Genomic DNA, 19078 nt, shown 5'->3' with positions numbered 1-19078 from the left:
TAGCTGTGGAAAAGGAATACACAAGAAGTGTATCTTTTGACAGTTTTCTTGAAAGGTTCACTTCGAAATCACGAAAATTAGTTGTACGAAGTTTTTCTTTAATAAATAGTATAAAAAGTTTTAATTTCTTGTATAGAGGATTTTAATACCAAATTGTTCGAAAATGTGCCCAACCGCGGCCCTACCAAAAATTTCACCCTGGCGACGGCCCTGTGTGACGTAGTCCAGGAGAGGTTCTGTAACGGCCGTGTCTGTGTGTGTGTCTGTCTGTCTGTCTGTCCGTTGTTACACCCACGTGACCGCGTTCGCAGTTTGCGTATCGGAGCAAACGTGTTCGCCATTTCCGAACTGCTTTCACAGTCACGGAAATGGCTCCTCTACTTGAGTTCCCACACCACCATCTTCTCGTCTTTGTCCATCCCACACGGACACCAGTCTGTTCTTACTGGCTTCTAATCACCACCATCTTTTGGTCTTCAACCATCCCACATGGACACCAGTCTGTACATACTGGCTTCTAATCACCACCCTCTTCTGGTCTTCGTCCTTTACACTTGGACACCAGTCTGCACTTACACTGGCTTCTAACACCACCATCCAATGGTCTTCCGTCTATTCCACATAGACACCAATCTGTATCATTGGCTTCTACTCCATTATCATCGTTTGGTTTTAGTATATACGCGGCGATCAGCTAGGGTTACGAGAAACGTCTAGCCTCCCTAAGGTGGGATCGGCCACCAAAGGTTTTCGCAATTGCGCTTTTTCCTTACTATTATAAGGGAAACGATTTCTATATACATATACCAAAATTTAAAAAAAAATCGGGTAAGAGGGGTACGCTTCAATTTAAACGTCAATATTAGCAAAGTTTGATAAGATAATAGGTATAACTTTATTTTAAACGATTTAACTATTATTAATGTTAATTATTGAAGATTGAAATAATTAAAAATAATTATATTTATTAAAATATTAAAGATGAACCTCTCGTGCAAAGAGAGAGATTAAATCATTGCCTCCCATATCTACCAAGGCCCGTGCATGCGATATATTTCCTTCATTGCCTCCTATATCTATCAAGGCCCGTTCATGGTGATATATTTCATTCATTGCCTCCTATATCTATCAAGGCCCGTGCATGGTGATATATTTCATTCATTGCCTCCTATATCTATCAAGGCCCGTGCATTGTGATATTTTTCATTCATTGCCTCCTATATCTATCAAGGCCCGTGCATTGCGATATATTTTTCAAAACAACAACCAAAATGGGAAGCTCCTCTCAGAAACATAATAATTTCTTTTCTCTGTATATGAAATGAAAATATGGATAATATTGCGGTCCTTCTTTAATGGTATGAATCCTTGCCTGTCTATTAATATTTTACGTAGGAGTAATACGTTATTAGCGAAGTCTAGAGAGGATAAACATAAGCGAGATTGTTTCTACTAATGGGTTTATACTACTTGTTACTGTTGTATAGAGTAATCATGATAAAAGCTTAAAAAATTACGAGAGGACAGACCTTTTTTATCCTCTTGTTTTATTCTTAATAAGAATATAAAACATTTATTTTGTATCAAAAAATATTTTTTGGTGCTAAGATTGCTTAAGAAAAATCCAAACGGTTAGGCATCGGTAAAAAAGACATGTGTAAGCTCTTTGCAGAGATGATAATTGTTTTACATGTTTTAAATAAGACTGAAGCTTCCACTATTGTGTTTATGCTCCTTGTTTGTTTGACTGAAAACCATGTAGGTGTAGATAACAGTCAGACCAAAAATTTCAAAAATATATATTATAAATCTAATCAGATACGCCCACCTAGTTGAAAATAGACCTTTTAAATTTGCTGGAGCCATGCTTGAGAATTTTTCTTTGCTTGTAGGTTGTCAATTTATCTACCAGTAAATATTTGTGTTTGGAAGTTGGATATTAAGTCAAATTAAGTGGTTGTAAAGAGCCAGCAGGTTTTTGCCGCTTCTTTTTGTGAGTATTTGATTTTTGTATGTAAAATGGAGGAAGATAATGTTGAGAGTAAGGATGAAATGCGGAAGCGCAAAGCGCGGGAAAGGATGAGGGCAAAAAGGTCGACGTTTTCATTGGATACTTAAGTTTATATAATCTTCTCGACACGGAGAGGTAATATTTTGGTTTTCCCAACTTGTCTTAGCAATGCGTTGACATTGTCGCGGTGCTAGCTGTTATGGAGCAGAGCAAAAGGGCTTGTCGTGGCTGAGGGGGCCTGACAAAGCTGAGATCGGGGTGTCAGTTCGGGAGTTCCTTGGGTTCGCTATTTGTTCAGACCGTTCCATGCCCCGTTCCCTAAAGGTTTTGCTCGGCCGCTTCGCCCCCGCGCAGGTGTTGCCTTATTTGGAATTCCCCGCTATTCGCAAACCCTTTGAGGGTCGTGGATACATTTTTTGGGCCGTATGGCACTGCTGTGCTTGGAGGGAACTCCCTAGTCCCTTCGAGCATTCTGCTGCCTTAATCCTTCACTGTCACCGACCTCCTTCTGGCTGGGCTCGCCGCTGACGGTGTCCAGCTTCTGTCACCTGCTTAAGGGGCGTTTGTCGGACCCGCTGGCCGATCCCGAGTGCCTCGACGGCTGCTCCGCAGTTTCATTTTGAAATATGATGAGCGAAAATTGGGGGACAATTAAGGCCCTCCACCAGCTGGGTGCAGCACCTAATCAAGTTCTCTGAATTATAATTTTTGTGAAAAAATCTTCAGGCTGACGATGAATATGAACGAAATGTTCGACCTATGTCTTAAATTTAACAACACTAGAATGTATAAACCCCTTATTAAATTGTATTCCCATATGTAGAGAATTACAGCTTTGAATAACTTTCTTTCAGAACTTAGGGTAATAATTTTTGAGTGGCCATTTTTAATGATGGCGCCAATAATTTCGACTTGGGATGGCCATTTTTTGTGTTTATTACGTTAATGACAATAATCTACTCAATATTGGAGTTTCAAAAAGATTTATGTATTTGAAATATATTTAGCATTTCCAGCATTCATTTTCCAAGATGGCGCCCAAACTGTCAGTAAAGATGTTTAGACGGTCTTCAACATAATTATTACCAATGTTCATAATTTTTGAATAATATGCTGCATCTAAATGACATTCCCAGCGGCCATTTTCCAACATGGCGGCCAAACTATCTCATGAATGGCTTTAATATTTTACAATGAGTTTCACACAGCTTGGGTTATAATATAAATAGATTTTCATAATTTTCCAACAACCTGGTGAAAGATTGCACCCAGCATTCACGGCGGCCATTTTCCAATATGGCGACCACACTATCAATCACAGAACTGTAAAATTTTACTATGAATTTCATGTTGTTGCTATCATAATGTGTACCAAGTTTCATAATTTTTGAAGAAGTATGTGGAATACATTGAAGCTGCATTCCCACCAGCCATTTTCCAAGATGGCGGCGAAAGCTCCCGCTCTACAGCAGGGGACTTTTAGTATATTTTTTGATGGGTCAAAAATAACACATGCACCAATTTACATCTTTATGTTCAAATGTTCTAGGTCAAACCCTAAAAGTCCTGGCCTAGGTGGCGTTAATAGGTTAAACGTTTCGGGTGAAAGGTTGCAGCACTGACTTTTGACGACAAATTTACACTGTACACTGACCTTACACCGAAATTTAGTTCAACTTGAAACGCAAACTGAACTGAATTGTAAGGCTTATTTTTGCCAGCTGAACCTTCAATCACTGACCCTAGGAATGTGAACGTCACAGGTGGACGTAGCCAATTAGAAGGCCAAGGGCAATGGTTGGTTGACGGCCTAACCAGCGAGCTTAGGGCAGAAGGAGGAGCTTAACCTTTCTGCAGAATACGGCCGCTGGGCGGCTGGGCCTCATATTTTTGTCTCTCATTTAGGTAGGTTTTTAGTTTTTTATGTGAACTTTGGTTTAAACTATAAATTTGATAAAACATTGACAAATAAATGAGAAATTAAAAGCAATATTTATGACATTATTATCATTTTGGATAAAGTTGGAAGGCAAATATAAGAAAAAATTTGAAATTAAATACATTTGAGTGCAATCCCAACACGCTAACTATTGTTATAACTTCCGTAAGAACAATGTTTTTATTCATTTTAGGAAAAGTCCAATGTCATTAACTGCAGCTTTTCGAACATCTGAACGTAATATTAGGAAAAGTAGCTTGTTTTACGAAAACCAACTACGACTTCGATCGGATGTGCAATTTGGTCCATATTTAACCGTAGAACGAAAAATATAGGTATATGAAATACCTGCATTGTCAAAACAATGTTACTATAGAAACCGAAAAACCCTGTACGGTTTATATTGAATTCTAGCGACAATGTATATTTTTTATGCATATTTCCCAAAAAGATCCATGTCGGCTTAATTATACATTATCATAACCCTACAATGCATAAATATGGGGTTTCTTGTAGGATTGGATTGTGTGTGCCAGAATATTAAAGAGACTGCATCGCCATCTTCGTTTATGAATTTCGCCACCAAACTTCTTCTTTCCAAAAGAGGCGTTGGTTTCGATTTTTGGCAAAACAGCCCCAAGGGATAGGTAACCCCATTAACCGCCACGAAAGGCCTTTCTAACCTTTTATAATGGAGGAGTTTTCACAGCAAATGTCCTCTCGACACTTACTTTATATTATTACCATATGTTTATGATTTTATGTTTCACAACTTCACTGATAGCGTGACTCGACGCGCTACCTTGTTATTAGGAAACAGAAAAACAACCTTGTGGCTAACATGGCAACTTATTCAATATGTGAAACTAGATACCAGTGTCTTATTAAATGCGAAGAGGGTTGATAAAGCTTGGGTTATAGCACGATTTTGAAACTTTTAACAACAAATAGTCGGTCCTTCTTAATATTTGCATTGAAAATATGATGAATAAAACTTTCACTTATCTATTACCGAGCGTAAGAAACGACTAAATATTTCACAAAGAATTTTCTTGATTATTAATCGCGCTAATTGTTACAGGGATTTACGAATCTCTGTAATGCCTCTCGATTATTTCGATACACGGGACTCACTTTCAGTTACGGGCAGTATGTGGTGTGCAATTTGAAAAAAACCAAGTAAGAGAGAATTTTATTTTCAGGAACACTGAAATGTAATATTTCGCTAGCGTTTATTACAGTTTTTGTTGAAACGGGTCGATTAATAATTATTTAGCCCCGTTTGCGTGAACCAAACGACAGTGGAAGAAATACTTCGAAAAAACAATGCTAGCGTTATGGATGTTGGAAATTGGAATAACTACGAAGCACTTAGAAATGGAGTAAAACTTTCCCTTGATGTTGTAGTAAAATCAAATATCGGAAAGTGAGGTGCTCTGGGGTGGATAAAAGCCCAGAAAGAGATTTACTACACACCGTCGAAAATAGTTCGCCTTTGTTAAAATAAAGATTTTGGTTACGATAGATTTCGTAGTGCAAACCTAGTAAATGTAAAAGGCTGGTCCGCGTACTCGCGGTAGTATTAATTCTCTACTTCCTCAGTCCTGACTTTCTGTTATTCTATTACAATTTGTTTGTTGGCAAATTCATTTTCATACTTTTAAACATTCGAGCCTTTCTCAGTTTTTGGACGCCATTATTTATCCCATGGGAGTAACGGAAAATGGAAGAGTTGAAGAGATTCACTTGTCCCCGAGTGTTAAGTTTTCTTCCGTCGTCATCGTTACTTCAATCAGCCGCAAAAACTCAGGGACCGAGGAATACAATCTCTTAGGTTTAAACGGCTTCGTTTTGATTGCAACAGCGATTTCTCTTTTTCTTGTGGCCATCGTATTAGTTCGATTTCTACGCAATTCATTAATTGACGTTGTGGTAATGGTAAAATTGTTTAACTGGCGCTAGGGCAGTAGCGTCGGTAGGGTTTGAAATTTGGGGGGGGGGGGTTGCTAAATCTGGGCAAACAATTTGAAAGATATTATAAGAAATTAAAAACTAAATTTTGCATAATTGGTTCATTGGAATATGTGTAGACCTTAATAACCGTTCTAAAATTTTTGCCAACGTGAAATTATTCATATTTTGAAGATATAAAAACTTCTATTGATAAAGAGTTATTGACTGTGGGAAAAATGTGGATGAAGGAATTACACTAATCTTAAATTTAGTTTTAGTTTTTGTTTGCTTTTAGTGACCACTACTAGGACTCCCTTCGAAGAATGTGAAACATTTTTCGTCTAACCATCTGTTGAATGGTCTCTATTTGTTTTGTTTTTTTTTTTATTAATTTTTCGTTTTTTTTCCTCAAAATTGTACTAATTGATATTGAAAGTCATCTCTACAAAGATGAAACTTAACAAATCTATCAATATAATTTTTCACACATTGCAACAGAATTTTAGAGAGCTAAAAACAATTTTTGGTAGCATTTACGGATTATTTTTAGGGGGCTAAGTTTGAAATTTGGGGGAGCTATATTCCCCTCAAAAAAGGCCAAGCGACGCCACTGCGCTAGGGTTTAGTCTCCATTCTCGGTCTTCCCAGACCTTAGATATAGTAAAACTATAAATGGTCTAGATCCACTTCGCTGGGGAACTGTTAGCAGACAGCAGCTTTTTATGGGTTTAACGGTTAAAAGCGCCACCTGTCGAGTGAAACTTGTAATAACAAGATATTTGTCATGTGGGAAAATCTACACCGGGAAGATTTAATTGGGCTCAACATTTTGGTTGTCAACCTGCGAAAGTAGTTCATTTGTAATAAATATATGTCTTTTAAATTTTTAAGGTGTTTAGTTAAATTTTCATAAGTATAAGGTATAGGCCTAATACATAGCTAACAAGTTGGGAAAACCAAAATATTACCTCTCCGTGTCGAGAAGATTATATAAACAAAATTATCCAATTATATATATAGGAGGCAATGAATGAAATATATCACAATTCACGGGCCTTGATAGATATAGGAGGCAATGAAGGAAATATATCGCATGCACGGGCCTTGGTAGATATAGGAGGCAATGAAGGAAATATATCGCATGCACGGGCCTTGGTTGATACAGGAGGCAGTGATAATCTCTCTTTGTACGAGAGGTTTATCTTTAATATTTAAATAAATATAATTATTTTTAATTATTTTAATCTTCAATAATTAACATCAATAATAGTTAAATCGTTTAAAATAAAGTTATACCTATTATCATCTCAAACTTTGCTAATATTGACGTTTAAAGTGAAGGGTACCCCTCTTGCCCGCTTTCTTCAAATTTTGGGGTATATATACGATTCGATTCCATTATAATAGTAAGGAAAAAGCGCAATTGCGAAAACCTTTGGTGGCGATCCCACCTTAGGGAGGCTAGACGTTTCTCGTAACCCTAGCTGATCGCCGCGTATATCCTAGAACCAAACGATGATAATGGAGTAGAAGCCAATGATACAGATTGGTGTCTATGTGGAATAGACGGAAGACCAGTGGATGGTGGTGTTAGAAGCCAGTGTAAGTGCAGACTGGTGTCAATGTGGGATTGACAAAGAACAGAAGATGATGGTGTTGGAAGTCAGAAAAGTACCAGACTGGTGTTCATGTGGGATGGACAAAGATCAGAAGGTGGTGGTGTGAGAACTCAAGTAGAGGAGCCATTTCCGTGACTGTGAAAGCAGTTCGGAAATGGCGGACACGTTTGCTCCGATACGCAAACTGCGAACGCGGTCACGTGGGTGTAACAACGGACAGACACACACACACACACCCACCCCCACACACACACCCCGACAGACAGACACGGCCGTTACAGAACCTCTCCTGGACTAAGTCACACGGAGAGGTAAAAACGGTGTTCACAGTCATTGTAATGATTCAACTTCTGCCAAAGATATATAATTTCATAGGTAAGGCTTAATTCTCCCTTAAAGTTGATGAACTTAACAATTTCAGAACAATAAGTTTCTTATAACCAGAAGTTTATGACTTCTTATCCTTTGAAGTTTTGGACTCTAACCATATCCGGAACCATCTCTGTTAGCCAACTTCTTATCAGGTCCGATCACCGCGCCACCTACGGCATTTCCCTCATTTTGAGTTCGCAGGCTGATTTGCATGACAGCAGCGGGCAAGAAACGAAACTTTAAGGTGTGTCCTGTGGTTTGAGGTAACGAATCAGAAACGGTGACAAGAACAGCTAGCTGTTTTAATTGACTGCTAGAAATTCCGGTCAAACTAGTGTGGGGTCCAAGGCCCACTGATTGTAATGGATTTTCATAGAGTTCTAGCCAGACGGCTTTTCAACGATTGACGCTGAAGAAGTTTTGAACACGCCCCACAGTTTGTGTGCCACAGCCTCTCGGCGTGGGATTTTTTTCAGTAGATTAGATAGTTTTTCTAGTGGGGAGGAAACTTTCGACCCTCTTTTACGATTGCCATAGGCAATTTTGACTTGCAGGGATGGACACTATATACTGCCTTAGTGTCCAATACTTCTCAGGATAAGAAGTCATCAACTTCTGTTATAACTAAACCAGAATTACTTCAAAAATGGATAAAAGTAGTAAACCGTGAAAATCGGATTGAGTCTAAGAGTGATTTTATTTCCAGTCACGATTTCTTGGGAAATGAAATTGAACTTCAATATGGCAAACGGTGCTTAAGGTTTGCTAAGCGTGCAAGTAATTACAGCTGTTAAAATAATACTTTTACTCCTTTCAAAGAACACAAAGTTGACCATGAAATGTGACCACCTATCTTTACTCGCATACCTTAGCATTCAAGGAATGAGCACAAATGTTCTTGATAGAACGGGTTGGGCATTATGAGGCAATTAAAGGGAATGAGAAGCTTCGTTTGAAAAACCTCTGACTTATATAACAAAAGATAGAATTAATTTCTGTGAATTCAAAAACATCTAGCTTTTAGCTTTCCGATTTCTGGTTATTTGGCAATATGCATTTGAAAATGCTTCGTATGGAATTTTTTGAAATCCACATTTTATGAAAGCCTGAAACGTTTCCCGTAGGCCGACGTCACAGATGTATTTTTCACGTGAGATGGTGCCACTTTCTCCGCTATCAGACCCAGAGTTTAGACGGGCGAGATGCTCGAGACGCGTATAGGATTGCCGCATTTTTTTTCCTCGCGTCATAGTGATGTCAAAATAAAAAAAAACAGGCGAACAAGCTCGACAAGACAAAATTATTGATATATCAAAACTGAGTTTTCGTGATTTTTCAATGGATTTTAAAAATAGAAACTTTGGCTCGATTATATTAAAAACGTGATATTTAGAAAGTAGAGACTTGAAAGTGTAATATAATACCACTTTCGTGGTAAAATATGATTCCCTTTTAATAATCCTGACGTTAGGAAACATGATTTAAAACTTATAGGTAGACCGAGCAATGATGCCGTATTTAGAAAATACAGGCACTTGCGTCTTTGCAAGGTAATGTCTTGTTTGATCAATTAGCTACAATGTTTCAAGGATCATTTTTCTCTAAATTGTAAAACATATAGTGCTTCCCGCGTATGTCAATGGGCGGAGCTATACGATTCCCCGTTCGGTCTATATTCCACTCTGGTTTCAATTTAAGACCAAGTTTTGTTTATTCCAGACGAATTAAAATAATTAAACAATCAGCTGCCAAAGTAAACGGAGCAAAAAAAAATAACAATCGTAGTCATGTGACTTTTTGGGTCATTAATAACTAATATTTTTTAACCTACCCAGAAAAATAGGTTGTCTGCTGCCTGTTCCTTCCGCGTCTACCCCGTTTAATTGTGTATCTACCCTTTTAACGTATCTATGTCCACTCACGTAGCCGATAACATTCATCTGCAATTAACTAGTCCAACGAGATTCATCTTCGGTTCTTGGATTCTATCAAGCAGCGTTTTAATGCGTTCGTATTCTGGGAATTTGAAAAGTGAAATGATGGTATCGCAATCCGATTATATTGACACGATAAAAGATTTGCTGCGGCAACCATCTGTCCAGCCCGCAATTTGTACGGAAACGGGATTTTTCTGGAAAATTCAGGTGATATTTTTCTAAATGATCTCCATATTATTTTATAGAGGTGTTAAGTATGCAACCTTTTGCAGAATAATGTCGGTCATCAGTATGATTTTCTCCAACAAAGAATGGACGAAGGTGGTATTTATTTTACCCATTGGAGTGAAATTGAAAAAACGTTTTATGGCGGAAAAATTGCGTATTTTGTGAATGAAGGAAATTTATTCTCAGGACTTTTGGCTAAATTTCCAAGTGACCGCGTAGTTTATACAGGAAACGGCAAGTACGATTTTGGGACAACTCACTTCTATTTCAGTAAGAAATTGCCGCTCTCAATCAGAGAGGAAATAAATTATCTGTAAGATTGAATTAGACAGGGTAGTTTTTAAGTTTTTAAACTAATATTTCTTTCTTAATTTTTCAAGATCGTCGAGATATCTAGAAATTGCCTTGGATGAAGTTAGGGTTCGAAGAGATGCCTGGTTCAGTAGAAACGCGAAGAATTTTGAGCGAATGGTCGTCAATGAATACAAGAGCATGACATTCGATTTTCTTCTACCCGTTTTTAGAATCTGGTTTTACGCCCTTATTTTGTCTGTATTTATAAAACTTCTTGAGGCACTAGATTTTCTGTGCGGCACGAAATTCTTTAGAGCATGAACAGACAAAGTTTCACTTCAAAGACACTTTCAAAAATTTTCGCTTTTAAATCAATTGAAATATTATTTTACTAATTGAGTAGTGTAAATGAATTCAACAGAGCAAAAAGGCCCAGTGTTTCCCTTAGTATGATACTTATTATGGGAGGGAGGGGTTCTCTGATGCGTGACGTCAAATTTAACATTAATTTTATTACAAAGTCAGTAAGAGGCCGATTGTCTCTTTTGTTATAGAAGAAAAAACACAGCATTTCAAAGTTCACCTCTACAACAATTTAAAAATATTTCTATTCCATCAAAGCTTAAATAGTAGAAACTATAATATAATGAAGTAAATCCCATGATTCAATAACTATAATTAGAGTTGGAATTTCTAACATCACGCACTTTAGATTACCCTGAAAGATATTTTAAACCCACTAATATCCCCGAACTGTTAAATTCTTTATTTTCGCGCACTACGTCATGAAGTATAAAAATTGTTTTAGAGTCCTAAATCATAGGTAATTGCACTAAAATGTAATCCAGGATTTAGACACTAAAGGCTAAACCTGCCACTAGCAAATTTGAAGATAATTCATTTTAGACCTAAAAAGAATTTGTAAATCCTGCATAATTTCACAAATTTTTTAAAACTAAACGGTGTATAGATTATCTCTATTTATTTTTAATTGTTTCCATTTTGGAATAATCACACTACACACACTTCGATGGCTAAACAGACTCCCAAAACGTCACTTAATGTTACAGTTGTCACTGGATTCAGATATTATCGACGCTAGACAACTTAAAACTTTACCAAGTCACGACCTAATCACGGTCTAAAGGGTGAATTCGGGCATCAAATCAGCCGACAAACCCTAAACTCGGCCGGCATACAGGCGCGTAGGAACGTTTTGAATTTAGGGGGGTACAGTCTAAACATGGATTTGGGCGCCCCCTCCCCAAAGACAAGAAAAATGTCGAAAAATACATTGAACAAGGTTGAAACATTGTACTTTAATCACAGTGAAATGGTGAATTATTATGCTTTTCCAATAGGTGTTGGTTGTGGAAAATTTTCTACACATGGAATTTTATTCAATCTTATCAATCCTCTCTGGATATGTTTAGATAATTGCTAAGTGATTTAGTTTTTTTTTAAAGTCATTGTTGCCCGTAAGTCAGGGCACAAACACTTTAAGAGAATTTTTAATGTGAAAAATATGATTCCCATTGTAAAATTATAGGATTTTATAGGACTAGGAGTTCATAAATGATAGGACTCATAAATGATAAGACCTGAAGTGTGGATGATTCTATTTTAGTGTGAATGTAAGATTCCTGAAAGTGCGTTACATCGCACCTTGATCTAATTAAATACTGAAGGGCTCACGCAGAAGGGGAAAAGGCTAATAATTGAAAAACCATAAACAAAATAGGCTTAAAAGTGACTGAAAAATACCAAATCAAGCTATTTAAAAGGGTCAGGTAGGAAGAGAGGTTTTTCACTGAAAACCGATTTTTATAATTAAAGATATTTTAAAGGTCTGTGAACTTAATCTGTGAGCTTTGACGTTTCAGATGAAAAATCTCAAATTGAATTGAAGTGCAGCTCAGAATTCAAACTAATTGCTATCATTTCAAATAAAATCTCCAAAACTTCTTCAAATTTAATTATGCGAAAATGGAAAGCAAAAATCTTCTGAGCGAGCGAAGCGAGCTCCGACATTTTTTATCTGACCAAATGAGATGTCGCTAATTCTGCGTTTCAACGTCATACTGCTGGGATTATAAATAATTACTCCAAAATCCCCAAAATATAGGAAGATTAGTGAAATTATAGGATAAAATGGGATACTTTCTAAAATATTCTCACTTCAGTATCATTTTGGCGCCCCTTTGATTTGAATATAAATTTGGCGCCCTTTCTGACCAATTTAGGCGCCCTTTCTGACCTATTTAGGCGCCCTAGTAGAATAGACCTTTTCGCAAATTTATGCGCGCATGCGCTTGTCGTGCGTCGTGGATAAAATAGCAGACAACGCCATCGGCCTACGGAGAAATAGCTGGGATTGTAGATAAGGGAGTAAATTAGAATCTAAACTATGATAAACTAAAAATATTGGATATTAAATAAGTTTGTAAAAATATGGGAATTATATTTAAATCCTACTGGAGAAAACACATGCACATTAAAGCTTTAAAACATGATAATATCGAAAATATTTCCCTTAATAACCAAGGCTTAGTGTCGGCTTCATGAATAACGTCGGTATCCAATCAGGTCCGGGCAAAACCACGAGAGCAACCCCACAAAAAAAGAGCGCTTTCCCCGCGAGGGCCGCCGATTCCCGACCAGGGTCCGATACACACTAACGAAATGCATGTTACATATCCCCGTCTTTGGAGTTCCAACATTTTCAATTTATAACTCGTTCTCCTTTTCACAACAATTCTGTGAAATTTAATTTCCACTGTTTTACCATCCCTCTTTACTTTATACGACTGATTCTTGAATCCCACCCACTATCACAACACAGTATCCAGGCATAGTGCAAAGGCTTAAGAATCATATGAAAAAAAATAATTGAACAATGCTACAAAATTGAACTAACTAAAAAACCACTGGCTTAAATGAATTTTATTACACCTTTTTTCCAAATTTATAAGAAAAGAAATCAAGAAAATGTATCGAAATTGATCAGATTTAATGGCAAAGTTGATGCCTCTAAAATAATGAGGAAATACGCGGAGGCTAAGACCGTAGTCTGCTATTTTATCCACGTTGTTTCTAACACGCATGCGCCTCGCATTTTCCCCCACTTTTACCCTCCGGCATGCGAAAAGGGCTATTGGCTACCGCATTATTATAGTTCCAAAAGTCGCCGCTACGCCTCGGTGGCGTTGATCAGGAATAAGGCCAATTGGCGGGCAACTGCGCACAGACGTAAGCAGAAAAAACCCTCCCATTTTCTGGTCCTTCTAGATTGAAGGTTTATGCACAGATGTTTTAAACAGAAAAAACTCTCCCAGTTTCTGGTCCTTCTGGATTGAAGGTTTATGGTCGGCTCTAGCAAAGGTAGCTCTCTATGTAATGTAGCTTTGTGCGTCCTGACAAAAGACAAACGAAATTCTCATTTTCAGTTTTTAAAATCTCTAGAATATAAATCCTGAAAACAGGGTTCGTACAGAACCTGGAAAACCTGGATAAGTCAGGGATATGGAAAATAGTCAGAGATAAGTCAGGGGCGGGGTTTGAAACTTTTTCCTGAAAAGTCAGGGATATGTCAGGGATTTCGTTCGGTATATTAAGCTATGCTTCGAGCAATACTAAATATGGGCCAAGTGTGATGAAGTGGGCTCTAGTAAACACCTTAAAATAGTCAGGGATATTTCCAAAATTTGATCTGGGATAACCTGGAAAAGTCAGGGATTTTCAATGTAAAAATTTCGTACTAACCCTTCATTTCTTTCGTCTGTTATCAGCACTCGCAAATCTACATTTCATAGAGACCTGGCTTTGACAACCGAAGCTCGAAAAGAGTATATATCGAATCAGCTGCCGTCGGAGCTTAAGAGTTGCCATTCCTTTAGCGTGAGCCGTTAGAACAATTCCTGACGCGAATTCTATACCCACGTCCGAGGGGGCCGTCGCTCCTTCAAATTTCGTACGCTCTGATGCGTAATGACGGCCCCCTTGCTCACCACTCGGTGTTCTCCACAGAGCGATAGTCCCTTTTTCCCCACATCAGCCTGTGGTTTTCACCCATTTTGGTGGCCGGCCAGCCGCTTTTGGGCCAAGTTGGGAATATTGATACGCGTGGAATCATGGATTAACTAACGCTAAGGATTATTCACTAACAGTGTTTCCCATGTATTAATATCGCCAGCTATGTGTTCCGAATTATTCCTAGACTCCCCTCTTCATTCCCCCAATTTATTGGACCAAAACGGATGTAGATACAGCGCCATCTCTAGGCAACATAAATCGGTTTTGCTGATTTTAAAAATGGCGGCGCCCATTTTTAGGCGGGGTTCTAATTTTGCCGTCATAGGACACGTGACATTTGGTCCAATTTGCATATAACTTCCTGTTAGGGAATGTAGCTGCGGCTAGAGGGCGTTTGGAACATGTATAGTTTAGCTTTTAGGGGGAACGAACAATCCCTAGCGTTAGTTAATCCATGGTGGAATCAAGCAGTTTTGGTCTTTATTTTTAATACGCTGTTTTTATTATAGATATAACCAGCTAGCATCATTGCCAAAGAGTTTAAGTAAATGTTGCAATATTTTGGAATTCAACGTAGAAAGCAACGCAATCTCACAGCTACCTGTAAGTGAAACAAATTTAAAATCTGGTCTGCCCGTTTGTTCAATGCTGATCGTTCTCATGGTTACTTTTAGGAGGGAATGCTGTCATGTCTCAGCAAAGTAGCTACCTTGGTTTTATCTCGAAATGCCTTCACTTCATATCCTATCGGTGGACCTTCACAGTTCTGCAATGTTTATGTACGTGTAGTTTTATGCAAAAACTCGTGCACTTGATATGTTTTTCAAATTTTGAAAGGTTCAGTAGTTTATGTGTTTTAAGTCTGATGCTTAATTTTTCATAAACAAAGAGTGTAATTTACCTTAAACCAATCGCGATAGAGTTATCACAGAAGCCTTAGTGACCCCATGCTATCTTGCGTTGAACTAAAGCCGCGTGGTATCAAACATGGCCGCCCACAGCCAAAGCTAAGCCCTGGACGTTTTACTTAGGCACTAGTCTAATGCTAATTTCACAACCAATGAGATAGAATATATGTATTAAACCTTGAGTGACAACGTGGGATCTCGAGATCGACGTTTCGCGATAGACTTTTTGTCGAGCGTCAATCTTTATCAAATACGGGTGGCGCCACCTATTAATCCCTCGAAGAACTTTTTTTATTACCGTCTGCTGCTATAATCTGCGTAACAATTAAGTTGTCAAGATGGTTTTTTAAACGTGTTAAGTAAACTACGCGAGTTAAATAATAAAAACTCTAGTCCTTTAATTTTAATGTAATAAATAGATGAAATAAAAATCATAACGATGTTTCTGATTGCAAATAAGCGAAAGTGAAAGTTGTAATTAGTTCCGCTAGAGGCTCACAGATGGCGCTGTCATGTTTTTGATAAAGGTGCTTGATAAAAACAATGTGTTTCGGGGTAAGCCGATTTGAATTGTAACTCTAGGTTTAATACATATATTCTATCTCATTGGTCACAAATGATACAGCTCTATGAAAGGATTTTTTTCAATGGAAAGTGATCAATGTCTGCTGAAAGCTTACGTATGTTCGCGGTCGTTAATTGGTTATAGGTTGCCAATACATAAAAAATTCGAGTTAGACTTAACAAGTGAAACTTAAAGGGTATGCGAATTTACAATTTCCTATCATATTTTACCACGAAAGTGGTATTATTATGTTACACTTTCGAGTCTCTACTTTCAAAATATCAAGTTTTTAATATAATTGAATCAAAGTTTCTATTTTTAAAATCCATTGAAAAATCACGAAAACTCTGCAGTTTCCATATATCAATAATTTAGTCTTGTCGAGCTTGTTCGCCCGTTTGATGACATCACTATGACTTACGTGAGAGGGGAAAAAAGCGCGGGAATCCTATACGCGCGAGGTATACGCGTCTCGAGCTTTGTCCATGCTTCTCCCCTGTCTAAACTCTGGGTCTGATAGCAAAGAGAGTGGCACCATCTCGCGTGTGTGACGTCAAAAACAGGAAAACGTTAGAGCCTTTCTTAAAAAGTGGGTTTCGAATAATTTCAAATGAAGCATTTTCAAATGCATTTTGCCAAATAAGCAGCAGAAATCGGAGAATTAAAAGCTTGATATTCTTGAATTGACAGAAATTAATTCTATCTTTTGTTATATAAACCAGAGGTTTTTAAAACGAAGCTTCTCATTCCCTTTAATATAAAATTGTTAATGATTTTCATCTTGTTTTATCAATTCAATCGATTATAAAGCAGTTGTCTGCCCATTTCATTCACCCTTTAAAAAAGTTTAAAGCAAAGCGCGGGTCACGTGGTTCTCCTACAAGTTGACTTTCCTTACGAACACGAGTTTGACTCGGCGAAGGCAGGAGGCGTTTGTGGGCGGAATTTATAAGTGCACACATAATTCCCGCCCACTAGTCATCGTCAAGCTAAACCTGGAGTTCAGGAGGAAAGTCAAGTTGTAGGGGATCCACGTGACCCGCGTTTTCCTTTAAAATCATGTAATAAATTATCTTTATCAAGTGTTTGCATGTGACTATGGCAAGTGGTGTGCGAGTCTCGTTTTCGAGCCAAGTCCGAGTATCAAAAACATTTCTTATCGAGTATCGAGTATTTAGATTAGGTGAAATTTTACTTATTTTCTAGAAAATAACACGTATGTTCAAACTTTGGTAATATCTAACAAGTTTAGAAGATTGCTAATTGGTTAGGGAACAATTAAAACTTAAACGGGTTATTTTAAAAACAAATGGTCACTTTTTCAATAGGAAATTTACTTTATAGAGCTATCTCAGTTGTAACGTCAGTGCCTAGGTTAAAGGTCAGAGGCCTAGGGAGTGGCAGTGGGCGGTCATGTTTGGTACCGCTTTGGTTCAATGGGTGTTGAATATATTGAGAAAATAAATGGAGAAAACGCGCTTAACTCTTTTCATTTTAAGTATACCTTTAAAATCTTCACCTATGGGAACTGTCAATGTTGAAAAATGGGCAATGAAACTATTTTAAGAAAAGGGTCGCCAATTACTTGGACGCTTCCTTCGGCTATTTCTTATCAGTTATATCAGCATGGGAAATTTTGGGTAAAGTCTTGTAAAGGCAATGGTTTCCGTCTACATGGCGCCAGAAACTATTGCCTATTGAAAAGCCCTCACCTGAAAGGCGAGCGAGCTTCTTGTAAAATCAGAACTGTTTGAAACTTTCTCCTGGACGGACCCAAAAGGTCATTTTGGAAAATAAAATCTTTTTGTTGTCGTTATACACTTGCAATTTCTTGAAAGATAGAAATTTGGACTCTGTTTTAAAGTTAAGGACTTGGAATAGTCAATACAAACGCAAACTAGCTCTTGTTTCAGTCCGAGAGTTAGAGCAAAAATTCAACGGCTCTCCCAGAGTTATAACATGGTGTACGAAACCCGGGATTGACTTTAAATAATCGGTAATCCTTGGCTTTAAAATGGATAATGACGAAAACTCAACGAGTGTAAGCGGCACGGGTAATGCTACTTACTCCAGTAGCAATGGACAAAACGCCAAAAAGGCGGCGGCTTTTAAACTCGTGAAATCAGCGAGGAAGAGCATTCGAACGGCAGCAACAAACCGAATGAAATCGGCGGAAGCTTCATTAGCAATACCAGAAACGGAGGTAGAAGATTTGGAGGATGCATTGGAGGCTTTAAATCAAAAGGAGGATGATCTAACTCAAATCGACGCGAAGGTGGAAGCCCTCATTGAGGACGAAGCGGAAATGGAAAAAGAAACAGCAGACGCTATCGCCTATAAAGAAAGGCTACTGGATACGAAACAATCCTTAACTAGGAGGATTAAGAAGGCTACAAGGACACCAGCAGGGTCAGCGTGTGGATCGTTTTCAACAATCGTCAATCCGACCGCGGTACCATCAAACGCGAACGTCGCGTATCAACAGGAAGTCAGACTGCCACAGTTGATTATCCCAACCTATGACGGAACATATGAAAATTGGAACAATTTTTGGGGACGTTTCGAAGCTACAGTAGGTTCTAACCAACGGTTATCAAAGGTAGAAAAGTTTATTTACCTTTCCTCGTATCTAGTAGGCGACGCGCTTCAAACAATTGATGGCTTGACACAATCAGGCGCGTCGTACGATGAGGCTGTTAGGTTGTTAAAAAGAAGGTTCGAAAAATCGGGATATAGTGTTAATTATCATATGAAGAAATTATACAATCTTGAGCCTGTGGAAGATGTGGGTAATCTGAGATCATTGCGTAACTTGTTAGACACATGTGAAATTAGTTTAAGGAGTCTCGAAATTCTAGGGTTTAACGTGAAAGACAAAGCTTCCATTGTTTGTCCTGCCATTATGGCGAGTCTTCCGAGCGAGATTAGGACAGATTATTGCATAAAATATAGGTCTTCGGCTAATAATGTTAATTGGGATATTCAGGAACTGGTTGATTTCATCCGAGATCAAATTGAAAGTAGGGAAATGGCTGAATTTCTGGGTGCCGGGCCGGGGAAAAGCGCGTGCAAAACTAAGCAAGGTAAAAAAGAGGATGAAAAACCTCGAGTTAGTGTTAATTCGGATAGAAACAAGCATAACGTTACGGCAAGGGCTTTCACAGCAAAGGTCAGTAATAATCCGGAAGTTATGTTCTGGGCTTTTTGTAACGCTGACACT

This window comes from Phalangium opilio, unplaced genomic scaffold (assembly GCF_054372755.1).
Source record: "Phalangium opilio isolate 3A_F unplaced genomic scaffold, DU_Popi_V2 ptg000013l_1, whole genome shotgun sequence".
Classification (NCBI taxonomy): Eukaryota; Metazoa; Arthropoda; class Arachnida; order Opiliones; family Phalangiidae; genus Phalangium; species Phalangium opilio.
This window is presented reverse-complemented; position numbering follows the sequence as displayed.